General features: G+C 42.0%; 1 protein-coding gene across 1 annotated transcript in view; it reads right to left on the minus strand.

Moving 5' to 3' along the window:
• JAK2 (Janus kinase 2) overlaps positions 1-13,261 on the minus strand; it is a 116,619-nt gene extending 103,358 nt beyond the window's left edge. Inside the window, exons 1-2 of the mRNA XM_065879133.1 lie at positions 13,055-13,261; positions 12,620-12,698 (exon numbers count right to left, since the gene is read on the minus strand). The gene's annotated coding sequence lies outside the window, so the exon portion shown is untranslated. The remainder of the gene's footprint in view (positions 1-12,619; positions 12,699-13,054) is intronic.
• Between the last annotated feature and the right edge of the window lie 585 nt (positions 13,262-13,846).

Here is a 13,846-nt window from a genome sequence, read left to right on the forward strand (position 1 = left end):
TCCTTAGGTAGGTTTATTCCTAGATATTTTATTCTTTTTGTTACAATGGTAAATGGGAGTGTTTTCTTGATTTCACTTTCAGATTTTTCATCATTAGTGTATAGGAATGCCAGAGATTTCTGTGCATTAATTTTGTATCCTGCTACTTTACCAAATTCATTGATTAGCTCTAGTAGTTTTCTGGTAGCATCTTTAGGATTCTCTATGTATAGTATCATGTCATCTGCAAACAGTGACAGCTTTACTACTTCTTTTCCAATTTGGATTCCTTTTATTTCTTTTACTTCTCTGACTGCTGTGGCTAAAACTTCCAAAACTATGTTGAATAAGACTGGTGAGAGTGGGCAACCTTGTCTTGTTCCTGATCTTAGAGGAAATGCTCTCAGGTTTTCACCATTGAGGACGACACTGGCTGTGGGTTTGTCATATATGGCCTTTATTATGTTGAGGAAAGTTCCCTCTATGCCTACTTTCTGGAGGGTTTTTTTTGTGTGTGTGGTGGTACGCGGGCCTCTCACTGTTGTGGCCTCTCCCATTGCAGAGCACAGGCTCCGGACATGCAGGCTCAGCGGCCATGGCTCATCGGACCAGCCACCCCGTGGCATGTGGGATCTTCCCAGACCGGCGCATGAACCCATGTCCCCTGCATCTGCAGGCGGACTCTTAACCACAGTGCCACCAGGGAAGCTCCTGGAGGGTTTTTATCATAAATGGGTGTTGAGCTTTGTCGAAAGCTTTCTCTGCATCTATTGAGATGATTATATGGTTTTTCTCCTTCAATTTGTTAATATGGTGTATCACATTGATTGATTTGCGTATATTAAACATTCCTTGCATTCCTGGAATAAACCCCACTTGATCATGGTGTATGATCCTCTTAACGTGCTGTCGGATTCTGTTTGCTAGTATTTTGTTGAGGATTTTTGCGTCTATATTCATCAGTGATATTGGCCTGTAGTTTTCCTTCTTTATGACATCCTTGTCTGGTTTTGGTACAGGGTGATGGTGGCCTCGTAAAATGAGTTTGGGGGTGTTCCTCCCTCTGCTATATTTTGGAAGAGTTTGAGAAGGATAGGTGTTAGCTCTTCTCTAAATGTTTGATAGAATTTGCCTGTGAAGCCATCTGGTCCTGGGCTTTTGTTTGTTGGACAATTTTTAATCACAGTTTCAGTTTCAGTGCTTGTGTTTGGTCTGTTCATATTTTCTATTTCTTCCTGATTCAGCCTTGGCATGTTGTGCATTTCTAAGAATTTGTCCAATTCTTCCCGGTTGTCCACTTTATTGACATAGGGTTGTTTGTAGTAATCTCTCATGATCTTTTGTATTTCTGCAGTGTCAGTTGTTACTTCTCCTTTTTCATTTCTAATTCTATTGATTTGAGTCTTCTCCCTCCCTTTCTTTCTTGATGAGTCTGGCTAATGATTTACCAATTTTCTTTATCTTCTCAAAGAACCAGCTTTTAGTTTTATTGATCTTTGCTATCGCTTCCTTCATTTCTTTTTTATTTCTGATCTGATTTTTATCATTTCTTTCCTTCTGCTAACTTTGGGGTTTTTCTGTTCTTCTTTCTCTAATTGCTTAAAGTTCAAGGTTAGGTTGTTTATTCGAAATGTTTCCTGTTTCTTAAGGTAGGATTGTATTGCTATAAACTTCCTTCTTAGAACTGCTTTTCCTGCATCCCATAGGTTTTGGGTCGTCGTGTCTCCATTGACATTTGTTTCTAGGTATTTCTTGATTTCCTCTTTGATTTCTTCAGTGCCCACTTTGTTATTAAGTAGTGTATTGTTTAGCCTCCATGTGTTTGTATTTTTTACAGATCTTTTCCTGTAATTGATATTTAGTCTTATAGCATTGTGTTCAGAAAAGATACTTGATACAATATCAATTTTCTTAAATTTACCAAGGCTTGATTTGCGACCCAAATCAAGAGAGATGTTCCATGGAGAACAACGGAGAATGTTCCATGAGCACTTGAGAAAAATGTGTATTCTGTTGTTTTTGGATGGAATGTTGTATAAATATTAAGTCCATATTGTTTAATGTATCATTTAAAGCTTGTGTTTCCTTATTTATTTTCATTTTTGATTATCTGTCCATGGATGAAAGTGGGGTGTTAAAGTCCCCTACTATGAATTTGTTACTGTCGATTTCCCCTTTTATCGCTGTTAGTATTTGCCTTATGTATTGAAGTGCTCCTATGTTGGATGCATAAATTTTTACAATTGTTATACATTCTTCTTGGATTGATCCCTTGTTCATTATGTAGTGTCCTCCTTTGTCTTTTGTAATAGTCTTTATTTTAAAGTCTATTTTGTCTGATATGAGAATTGCTACTCCAGCTTTCTTTTGGTTTCCATTTACATGGAATATCTTTTTCCATCCCCTCACTTTCCGTCTTTATGTGTCTCTAGATCTGAAGTGGGTCTCTTGTAGACAGCATATATATGGATCTTGTTTTTGTATCCATTCAGCGAGTCTGTGTCTTTTTGTGGGAGCATTTAATCCGTTTACATTTAAGGTAATTATCAATATGTATGTCCCTATTCCCATTTTCTTAATTGTTTTGGGTTTGTTATTGTAGGTCTTTTCCTTGTCTCGTGTTTCTTGCCTAGAGAAGATCCTTTAGCATTTGCTGTAAAGCTGGTTTGATGGTGGTGAATTCTCTTAGCTTTTGCTTATCTGTAAAGCTTTTGATTTCTCCATCGAATCTGAATGAGATCATTACCAGGTAGAGTAATCTTGGTTGTAGGTTCTTCCCTTTCATCACTTTAAATATGTCATGACAGTCCCTTCTGGCTTCTAGAGTTTCTGCTGAGAAATCAGCTGTTAACCTTATGGGAGTTCCCTTGTATGTTATTTGTTGTTTTTCCCTTGCTGCTTTCAATAATTTTTGTTTTTAATTTTTGCCAATTTGATTACTATGTGTCTCAGCGTGTTCCTCTTTATGTTTATCCTGTGTGGGACTCTCTGCACTTCCTGGACATGGATGGCTATTTCCTTTCCCACGTTAGGGAAGTTTCTGACTATAATCTCTTCAAATATTTTCTTGGGTCCTTTCTCTCTCTCTTCTCCTTCTGGGACCCCTATAATGCGAATGTTGCTGTTTAATGTTGTCCCAGAGGTCTCTTAGGCTGTCTTCATTTCTTTTCATTCTTGTTTCTTTATTCTGTTGCCATCAGTGAATTCCACCATTCTGTCTTCCAGGTGACTTATCCATTCTTCTGCCTCAGTTACTCTGCTATTGATTCCTTCTAGTGTAGTTTTCATTTCATTTATTGTATTGTTTGTTCTTTAATTCTTCTAGGTCTTTGTTAAACATTTTTTGCATCTTCTCGATCTTTGCCTCCATCCTTTTTCCAAGGTCCTGGATCATCTTCACTATCATTATTCTGAATTTTTTCTGGAAGGTTGCCTATCTCCACTTCATTAAGTTGTTTTTCTGGGGTTTTATCTTGTTCCTTCATCTGATACATAGCCCTCTGCCTTTTCATCTTGTCTATTTTTCTGTGAATATGGTTTTTGTTCCACAGGCTGCAGGATTATAGTTTTTCTTGCTTCTGCTGTCTGCCCTCTGGTGGATGAGGCTATCCCAGAAAAATTATTGAAGGAACTCTGGGAACCTAGTACTTAAAAAATTAGATATAATAAATTTCCAGTCATCATAAATATTCTGATTTTACCTTCAGTTAAATATTAGACCAAGATGAGTCTTCATTTTGTCATAATGCTATAATAATGGCTTGATTATTCAACATGAAGAATCCTTTTACTGGAACCATTTTTCAGCTCATTTCTATATTTAAGTTGAGATTGAGTGCCATATTAGTTCTGTTTGGAATCCTCCTTGAAGACTTGTCCATCATAGTCAAGACCAGGGCTCAGAGTTTCTAAAAAAGATTTTAGAAGATGAATTAAATTTAGTCAGATGTAGGCTTGGCAGCTACCAGGAGCAAGACTTCTAGGATGGTGGGTGACCTTGCTGATTTAACTCTCTGGGATTGAATCCTTCTTTGCCAGTTTAACTAACGTGGTGTCCTCATCTGGCAGTCCGGTGGTTAAGATTCCGCACTTCCACTGCAGAGAGCGCAGGTTCAATCCCTGGTGGGGGAACTAAGATCCTGCAAGTCTTGTGGTGCAGCCTGCTAGTGCTGGAGGGTCTCCTGCAGAGGTGGCAGGTGGCTGTGGCTCACCATGAGGTCAAGGACACTGGCAGCAGAAGTTCTGAGAAGTACTCCTTGGCGTGAGCCCTCCCAGAGTCCACCATTAGCCCCACCAAAGAGCCAGGTAGCAGGACATAAACATTTTAAGAGAGAATAAAAAGAAGAGACAACTCTTCCAAAGAGCTTTGCTTCAAAAGGCAGTAGAAATGGGGCAGTAGCTTGAAGACAATATGGAGTCAAGTAATGGTATAAATTAGGAATTGTCAAACTACAGCTCACAGGTCAAATTCAGACAGTTACCTGTTTTTGTAAAGAAAGCTTTACAAAACTGCCTGTTTTGTATATAAAGCTTTACATGTCTCTTCATTTATGGCTGCTTTTGCACCGCAATGGTAGAGTTGAGTAGTTGCATCAGAGACAATCTTGCCTGAAAAGCCCAAAATATTTACTCTCTGTTCTTTAAGAGAAATACTGCCAAATCCTGGTTTAAATCAGTAACTCTCACAGTTTGGTACCCAAACCAATATCATCAGCATCACTTGGGAACCTATCAGAAATGCAAATTCTCAGGTCCCACTACAGACCTACTGAATCAGAAACTCTGGGCACGGGGCCCTGCAATCTGTGTGTAAACAAGACCTCTAGGTAATTCTGATTAAGAACTACTAGGGGGGCTTCCCTGGTGGCGCAGTGGTTGAGAGTCTGCCTGCCAATGCAGGGGACACGGGTTCATGCCCCGGTCCAGGAAGATCCACATGCCGCAGAGCAGCTGGGCCCATGAGCCATGGCCGCTGAGCCTGCGCGTCTGGAGCCTATGTTCCGCAACGGGAGAGGCCACAACACTGAGAGGTCCACATACAGCAAAAAAAAAAAAAAAAAGAACTACTGGGTAAGGGAATGGTTCTAGTAAGGCCAGGAACAGATAGGGACCCATCTGGAGTTTGTGTTCACAAATTTAAAGGGCCTTGAAGAGATTTAATGGAAACTTAACTGGCCTCAAGGAGGCTGTCAGTGAGGGCTTAAAGGAAAATGAGGAAAATTCTATTGAAAGCTAAATAAAAGGAGATTCTTGTTATATAGTAAAGTTTAGCAAAACTATCACCTACGGTAACATGGAAAATAAAACATATACTTAATAAATTAAGAAGATTCTAGGTAGAATGTTGAAGAAACAGCTAGCTTCTTCTATCTGCCTTTATAAGTGGAAGAGCAGCAAGAGGAAATAAAAAATGAGCTATTTGCTTTCTGAGTGGAATTTCAATGAAATGTAAAGGGCTAAAAACAGTCTTTTCAGCCAGCAAAATGTTCTTAAAGAAAGGGCCTCAAGGCAAAAACCAAATCTAGAGTGGGACCACTGTTCAGACCTCAGAAAGATCTGAATCACTACCTCACATATCCTTTCAAACAAGAGATTACCTTAGGATCTTAAGGATATTGTTCTACAGCAGCTTCACAGAAGCCTAAGGTAGCAAAAAGTTCCTCTCAAAACAGATTTGTGGGTATGACTTTTGTCTGATGGAGTAGACTATGAACTGACACACAGGAAGTCCACAAAGTTTTTACTGGAGTCACATTAGCTTAGAATGAAAGGGACAGTAATAATATAAAATAAAAGGAAGCATTTGGACCCCAAACTACTACAGGCAGGAAGCAAGCTCAGAAACTTACTCAGTGGCAAACAAGATCAGTTCTTCTGGGGAAAAAAAAATGATTCAGAAGGTGAAGCCAAAGACCAAAAGAAGATGCCACGGCCCACTAAGAACAACTTCCAGGGAACAGGACTGAACTCTAATCAAGGAACTGCCATCATGCACATAGCCAGATTTTGGAATTGCTATAGAATGCCGTGTGACTCCTTTTTTCCCTGTTTTTTGAACAGGAATGTCTAATGCAGTTAATGCATGCCTTTCCAATCTTGTAGTTTAATTATGTGGGGGCATATTACTTGTCTTTTCACAGGTCTTCAGTTATAGAGGAATCATTCTCAAGAAACCATACCCAAGGAACCTCATCTTCATCTGGACCTGATTTCAATGATGAGATACTGGATTTTGAGCGATGTCATTATGGGATGTGAATTAGAGGTCTCTGAGGAAGGGGTTAGTGTATTTTGGACATAGGAGGGATGTGAAGTGTGGCAAAATGGCAATTATGGCAATAATATTGTCCAGAGACAGCCATAACAAAATCTCCTATCCCATGTTTTCTTCCACAATGTGACCTTGCCACTCCCCAATTTATACCGAGGGCTAACCTGATTAGGTCCACCAAACCTAACCTGACTCACTTGCTTTTAATCGCCTGCCTTTAGTTGATTTTAAAATCCATATAGCTAACAGTCATTAGCCAAGCAATATATCTAAACTCCCAATAGCTTTCTCATAGATAACACCTTAGACTATAAGTCACTATAATAATGCTTGCCTAAGTTGTTTTTCAGGAGCTAGTTCTTGACCAGCTCAACCCAGCTGAGACTACCACCCATTCAACTGGGATTGCCTGATTGTCCAATGGATCACCTTTTCATGTCAGAAGACCCAAAGCTCCACCCTCAGATCATACTAATGCCACCATTTTCTGAACATGCACCCCATGAAGAAGCCTGTAGCTCAGTTGTGCCTGTGCAGAACTTCAATTACTGCACTTTTTTCCTGCTTCCAATCACCTTTCCCCATGCCTCAGACCACTGTTCTCCTTTATTCCATAAATATCCCAAGCGCTTCACCTTCGGGAAGGCAGATTTGAGATTTGTTCTCCAGTCTCCTCACTTGGCTGCCCCATGAGTAAACATTTTCTCTGCTGCAAACCTCAGCATCTCAGCATGTGGCTTCCTGCACATCAGGCAAAGGAACCTGGTTCGGTAACACAAGAAGCAGTCTATTCCCCACCCCCACCTCGCCATGTTCACTGAAATACTCACTTTTAAACCCTGACTCACCAGGTAAGAAAGCCAACTACCCTGAGGCCCCGATATTTTAAGGAAGTCCAAGCCACATGTACATGTTCCAGTTAAGAGCCCCAGCTGAGATCTGAGTCAGCAGCCAGTGTCAATTACCAGTCATGTGAGTGAAGACACCTCCAGATGATTCTAGCCCTCTATATCCAAATTACCCCCAGCCAGCAACTCTTCCCAACTGAGGTCCTAGACACTGTAGAGTGGAAACAAGTCATCTCTGGTGTGCCCTATCTGAAATACTGACGCGTAATATGAGTCTAATAAAGTAGTTATTTTTCATCACTAAGTTGTGGGGTGGTTTTGTCACAAAGTAATAGCAACTAAAATACATACTAATGGAAATGATCCAGTAGAGGGAAAAATTGAGAATGCAAAAAAAGGAGAGAGAAATACAGTGCTAAAGTCCTTGAAGGCAAAAGGGGATGGTTTCCTCTACCCAAATAGATGAAGAAGTCTTACATGGGACACTGAATAGTACATACATTGTAAAGGAGGGAAGGGCAGAGTACAGGTACAGATACAGAATTGGAGGAAAGGGGCCTATTGATGGTGGATTGTGTTATTTACACATATGGAGCTAAGTACCAGAAGACACTGTTTTAAGATTTGAAAGTGGTTTCCTGGAGAACAAGAATCAGAGATGCGGGGAGGGGAGCAGAGGCAAGGGGCTGCTGTTTTTTTGTTATAAACATTTAAACCATTTACTTAAACTTTATACACACTTTACCATGTGATTTCACCTTTTTAAAGTAAACAGTTTTTTAAAAAATTTAGTCCACTCCTTCATTTTCCAAATGAGGATAAAACAAGACTCACTGATTATGTGACTTGCTCAAAATCACACACCATATTGACAGCAGTCAGTCCTTGATCCCCTGACTTCCAAAACAGTGTACTTCCTCACATCACACTACCTTTTATATTATAAAAATATTACCTACTGGCATATTTCATAATCAGAATTTATTAAAATAACCTAGTAAGCAATAATGAATGCCCTATTCTCAAGGACTGATACCAAAAAAGGCAGAAGAGTGTCCTTGTGAAGATCAAAATACTCATTCAAGCAAAACAAATAGCCCATGGACTATCTCTACCTCATTCACCTTTAGAATAGCTATACTGTACAGGCTTCAAAAACAGATAACACTTCCTTTGTCCTTTCCAATTCTCCTAATCTGAATACTCTTAATTATGCTACCTTCAGTTTTATAAGTTATCAACCAAGAATTTCTCTTTCCTTTTAGCAATTAATACCTTATCATTTTATTCAGATCTTACCAGTACAATTGCACCTAGAGGTTAGTTGTCTAAACTGACAGACCAATGAATGTCTAATGCTAACCACTGAATGTCTACTCATTCAAATAATATAAATGCAGGGCTAATACCCATAAGGAATATGGGTCCCTGTGTAATATGATATGAGACGACACAGATGAATGACAAACATTCTGTCAAAAAATACCTCCTAGTCTTTATTGTGTCTAAAATTCTCATCATTAGTCCCAGGGATGGAGAGCTTTGAATAGAAGTCTCCACTGATCAACCAAAAGTCAAATTCAATGGTTTTTTGTTATACTAGAGAGAACAAAATATTTGCAATGGTTATTTCTGCATGGGGAAACCATAAGCAATTTTCTTCTTTCTTCTGCTTTTCTAGGTTTTATATTAGGAAAGACAGCAGTACACATTTTTAAGACCTTTTTCTTTCTTTTTTAAAAATTAATTAATTAATTTACTTTTGGCTGCATTGGGTGTTCATTGCTGCGCACAGGCTTTTTCTAGTTGTGGTGAAAGGGGGCTACTCTTCGTTGTGGTGTGCAGGCTTCTCATTGTGGTGGCTTCTCTTGTTGCGGAGCACGGGCTCTAGGCGCACGGTCTTCAGTAGTTGTGGCACGTGGGCTCAGTAGTTGTGGCTCGAGGGTTCTAGATACATGCTCAGTAGTTGTAGCGCACGGGCTTAGCTGCTCTGTGGCACGTGGGATCTTCCCGGACCAGGGCTCGAACCCGTGTCCCCTGCATTGGCAGGTGAATTCTTAACCACTGCGGCACCAGAGAAGTCCCAAGACCTTTTAAAATTCTGATTCTTCTCACTTCTTGGCAGTGATCAACAATGGTAAACTTGTTAATCAATCCCACCTGCTTAACCTACCCACCCACCTGCTTCACACACTGACTGCTCCATCTTTGTCGCCTTTGCCAATTCCTCTTCTTTCACCCATTCTCTAATTATGTGCAGTTCCCAAGGCTCAATCTCAGATGCACTGCTCTTCTCTCTAAGCACAATTCCAGCCTTAAATTTCTCTATTACGTTCTAGTCATATTGTCCCACTGTCTGGCTATCTATTTTCACTTATTTACCCCACTGTCACCTCAAACTCAACATATCCAAAATATAAGCCCAGTTGTCTGTATCCCGTCAACCAGCTACTAATACCTCATACCTATTTCTGTCAGTACTGTCATTAATAAAACCCTAGTTCTTTTTTGTCACCAACTAGGTGAGTAACTTTGGCCACATTTTTAAACCTCTCTGGGTTTCCTAATGCACATGTTCTCAGATATCTTAAGAGTTTCAACACTCTTTGATTTCCTCTGTCACTGAGGATCAAAACTTCAGTCATTTTTGATTACTCCTCTCCCTCCCCGCACTACATCCTCCTTTCTTATTCAGTCCAGAATTAAGCCTTGTGTGACATCTCTCCAGTCTTATTTTCACTAAAGCCAAATCCTCATTACCTCAGGCCCAGATTATTTTCCTAGCTTTATCACTTCTCTTTCCAACTCATACTCTACCCAATGCTGGTGCCACTGTGATTTTCTTAAAATACTTTTTTAAGCAAGTTCCTTCTCAATCTGAAACTATTAAAGCTTGTCTATTACCTATGAAGCAAAGTGCTGATACATTCTTCTCATCCTAGCACTTGAAACCAGCCATAATCTAATTCCAATCCACATTTTCAATGTGATTTCTTACTACTCTGGATTCTAAGAGGTTGATATGACTTTCGATATTCTAGGCTAGGCTGAGGATAAGAGTCCCGGAATTCAGGTGGTAAAAGTGGGGAAAGCAGAAATATGAATGACAAAATAAATATGAATAGGACATGTTGAATGGATTAATATATGAGGTAAATGAAAGAGGTAGTTTAAAGATGACATCTAATTTAAAGCCTATATGGCTAGGAGAGAAGGAAATTACAAAGGGGTATAAAAAGATGATTTTCATTTAAGGTATGTTATGTTTAAGGAGATGGTCAAAAATACTAGTAGAAAAACAGTACTGGAAAAACCAGAAAGTAACTAGAATGACAATCAATAGGATTAGCCTAAAACGAAAAAGCTAGACAGAAGCTATAAAGATATTAAATAGGAGAGTAAATATACTAAGCTATGATCAGCTAGTACTGGTTTTATCAATAAATTGATAACTGGCTGTATCAATAATTGTATCAATAATTTTGGTGGGGAGGGGAAGCAATTAGTGACCAACATTAAAAAATGCAGTTTTCCCATTTAAAAAAATTTATCAGAAAAGCCAACCAAAAGCTAAGGCAAAGGTTCCCAAACTTTCTCTATTTAGGAAGTTCTTAGTGTTAGTAATTTTTTCATAGCACCCTTAGGCCAAAAGAAATACTTAAGTAGCTGGGTTCAAACCACTTAAGTGTTAATGTCCTTATAACTTAGTGCTTGTTGGACACTGTACAAACTCTCAAACCTGGAATCAAATTGGACAACATGATACTGTAGTATCCTGTTTCATACAGTAGTTGCTTTTTATCAGAGCAACCTCTAAAAATATAGCTTTGCAAAAACATGACATTGTAGAAAGGAATGTGTCAATCTAATGTTGAAACTGTGAACTACCTCAAACTATCAGTTCATGCTTGGGTTCAATGGCACTCTGGGCCACCTCAGCACACAGTCTGGGAAACTGGGAGCAAAGGGAAGGGGCCTAAAAAAGAGAAGAATAAAAAATAATGGGAGAGGAGCAAAAGAAAGTTCTTATTAGCATGGTTAACCACAAGAGGGCAGCACAACAGTTGGTAGGGGCAGCACAAATGTGGCAGGGAGGGGGGTGCGGAGAGATAAGGGTCAAACCTTTCCATAAAAATGCTCTAAGACCCCTTAACCACTTCAAGACATAAAAGTCCTTTTTCTCCTTATACTACAGAGGAAGAAACACTGGTCACTGGCAGATCACCTTATGCAGTCATTGTGCCCTTCTCTGAATATCCTTTGCCTGCCCAGCCATGACTTTCACAGTAGCCAAGCAATGTACTACTTTGCATGCATAATCTTACTCAATCCTCACAACAATCTTATAAGAAAGTGAGACTCAAAGAGATTTTAAATAATACCACTATTAAGTGGCAGGAACACCAGAATTCAAACCCAGATCTGACCCCAAAGCCAATGTCCTTCCCTATTCTGCCTCAAAAGTATCTCACCTTTCAGCAATAACCAGGTGAAGTAGAGAAAAGATCATGTTCCCATCCTATACCTGAGACACCTGTCTCAAATCACTAGGAAAAACCAGTAAATGAAACAAACTATTCCTTAACAGGTCCCTAAAACATGCTAAATAACTCCAAACACAGGACACTCAGAGCCAAAACAAGCATTATATGCTTAACTAGTCAGCAAGTACTGTAGCTTTCCTGTACAGGTAAATACTTGTTAAGGCAAATGTTGGACACATCTGCTTTGCAGATATGTTACACACTAAAAGATATGTGCACATACAAGCAAGCGATTCTCATACCTAAAGTGGTAAAAGGTGAAGGGGGTAGGGAAAGGTAGGCCAAAGGGTGATTATTCATCTTCATATCTATTGGGTGTTATATCAGAATATCTGCAATAGCCCAACAACTCACTTGTACAAACCTATTATGAAACCAAAAGCAATCGTCATCGCTCTTATTCCCACTTGTAGTTTCCTTCTCCACATTTCTCCTCCCCTCTGTGACATACTCAGCTGCCTCTATCCTTTCATTCAGAGAAAAGGAGTTTCTTCTGACAGATTAATAACCACCGGAAAGCAAAATGGGTAAATTCAACCGACACAGCAAACTTAAGCAGATAAAACCATTCACGAAGCATTCAGTGTGGTCGCAGAAACCCCAGCAAGAGCAGCTAACGTGTCCTCTCAATAGGTATCTCTTATTACTTGAAAATGTTCCTCGTTCAAAGATTAACAATCTTTGGCTGCTTGAGGAGAAAGGGTAACGGACAACGTTTTCTCTGCAAAGAAAGACAATGTACAATCAGCAGAGAAACAAACAATTAACGTTTCTTAAAGGATCCAAGAGCAACAATAACCCCCAAAATTACCCTCCCAGAGCAATATTCAAAGTTCAGTACTGCCATTTTCAAAGGAGTAAGCAACAATGAGCCCTGCCCGTCGACACACGCTTCCAACCTTCCTACGCACAACAGCTCGAGACACCCTCGTCTTTACTGCAGCGAAAAAAGACAGCAGCCAGGATCGCATACCCACCTTCGCGGGAAGGGGAGGAAGGGCCTCTTCTGCAGAAGAGAAACAGGTCACATCTTGTTGCCTTGCCTGCTTCCGAAACCTAAAAAAAAAAGCAGCAGTTAGTACCGCAGAAATCCAGGGGAAATTGATGCTCTTTTCCAGGCTGTTCAGATATCTAGAAAATTTTAAAGAGGAATAAGTAAAGAGGGAGGAGGAATATCAGACACATAAGGATGCAAATAGCAACGAAAAACACTCCGTTGTAGGTTCCCTTTTAAAGAGGAGGATTTTCTTGCCGAGAAGTTTACTGCCACTAGCGAGGGGAAAGCGGAGATCAGGAGGTGGGAGGGAGGGTGAAGAGAGAACTGCTGCCGGAGCCCAGGCAGTAATAACACCCACCCGCTGCACGGATCAGGCGACGAGGACGCGCCCCGAGGCCGCAGGGACTGCTCCTACCCGGCGCCTCCGCCCGGCCACGATCTTCGAAGCCCCTGGAGCGGGCAAGGGTCCGAGCGTCCGCCAGGCTGGGCCCTCGGTGGCCCTCCCGTGCGGGTTCTGCTCCCACTCACATCCCTCGGCGGCGAGGACCGGGCCTCTCCCTGCGCGGCGATAGCAGCCCTCCGCCCCGACGCGCGCCGCAAGTCCGGGCCCCGGGGCCGAGGGGCCGAGGCGGCGGCACGAACTGACGAGCGAGCCGGGAGCCGGCCCAGCCTCTCAGCGCCCCGGGAGGCCGTTAGCGGAGGCCGCTGCTTGCCCCCTTCTGCTCCTCTTCCTCTCTCCTTCCGGCAGCCCACACCACTCCCACTTCGGGCAGCCGGGAAGCCCGTCACAGTCGTCGTCTCCACCCTCTTCCAAGCCACACCGTCTTCTCAGCGCCGCAGGCGACACTGTCTGGGACGTCCTATTTACGTCCAACTCAGCCTCCCAGTTGGCCTCGGGTCCGGCGGCCGGTTCACGGCTGACTGAGGCAGCCTCTGAACGCGGCGGGGGCGGGGCGGGGGCGGGGCGGGGGCGGGGGCGGGCGCGGGCGCCTGGCGTGCGCCCCCGGTCTGCGCGTGCGCGCGTGTGCCTCTCCACCCAGGCCGCGCTTTCCCCGGCGCGCGCGGAGGGGCCGACGGGGCCTGGCTACGCAAGACCGTGGCTTCTCGGGAAGCCAGCGAACGTGCGCGGAGATTCCCGCGGTGGCCCCTGGGCGTGAGCGGGCGGGGGGACTTGAGCTGGCTGGGCCCTCCGCAGATGGCCGTGTGC

This window comes from Phocoena phocoena, chromosome 6, assembly GCF_963924675.1.
Source record: "Phocoena phocoena chromosome 6, mPhoPho1.1, whole genome shotgun sequence".
Taxonomy (NCBI): Eukaryota; Metazoa; Chordata; class Mammalia; order Artiodactyla; family Phocoenidae; genus Phocoena; species Phocoena phocoena.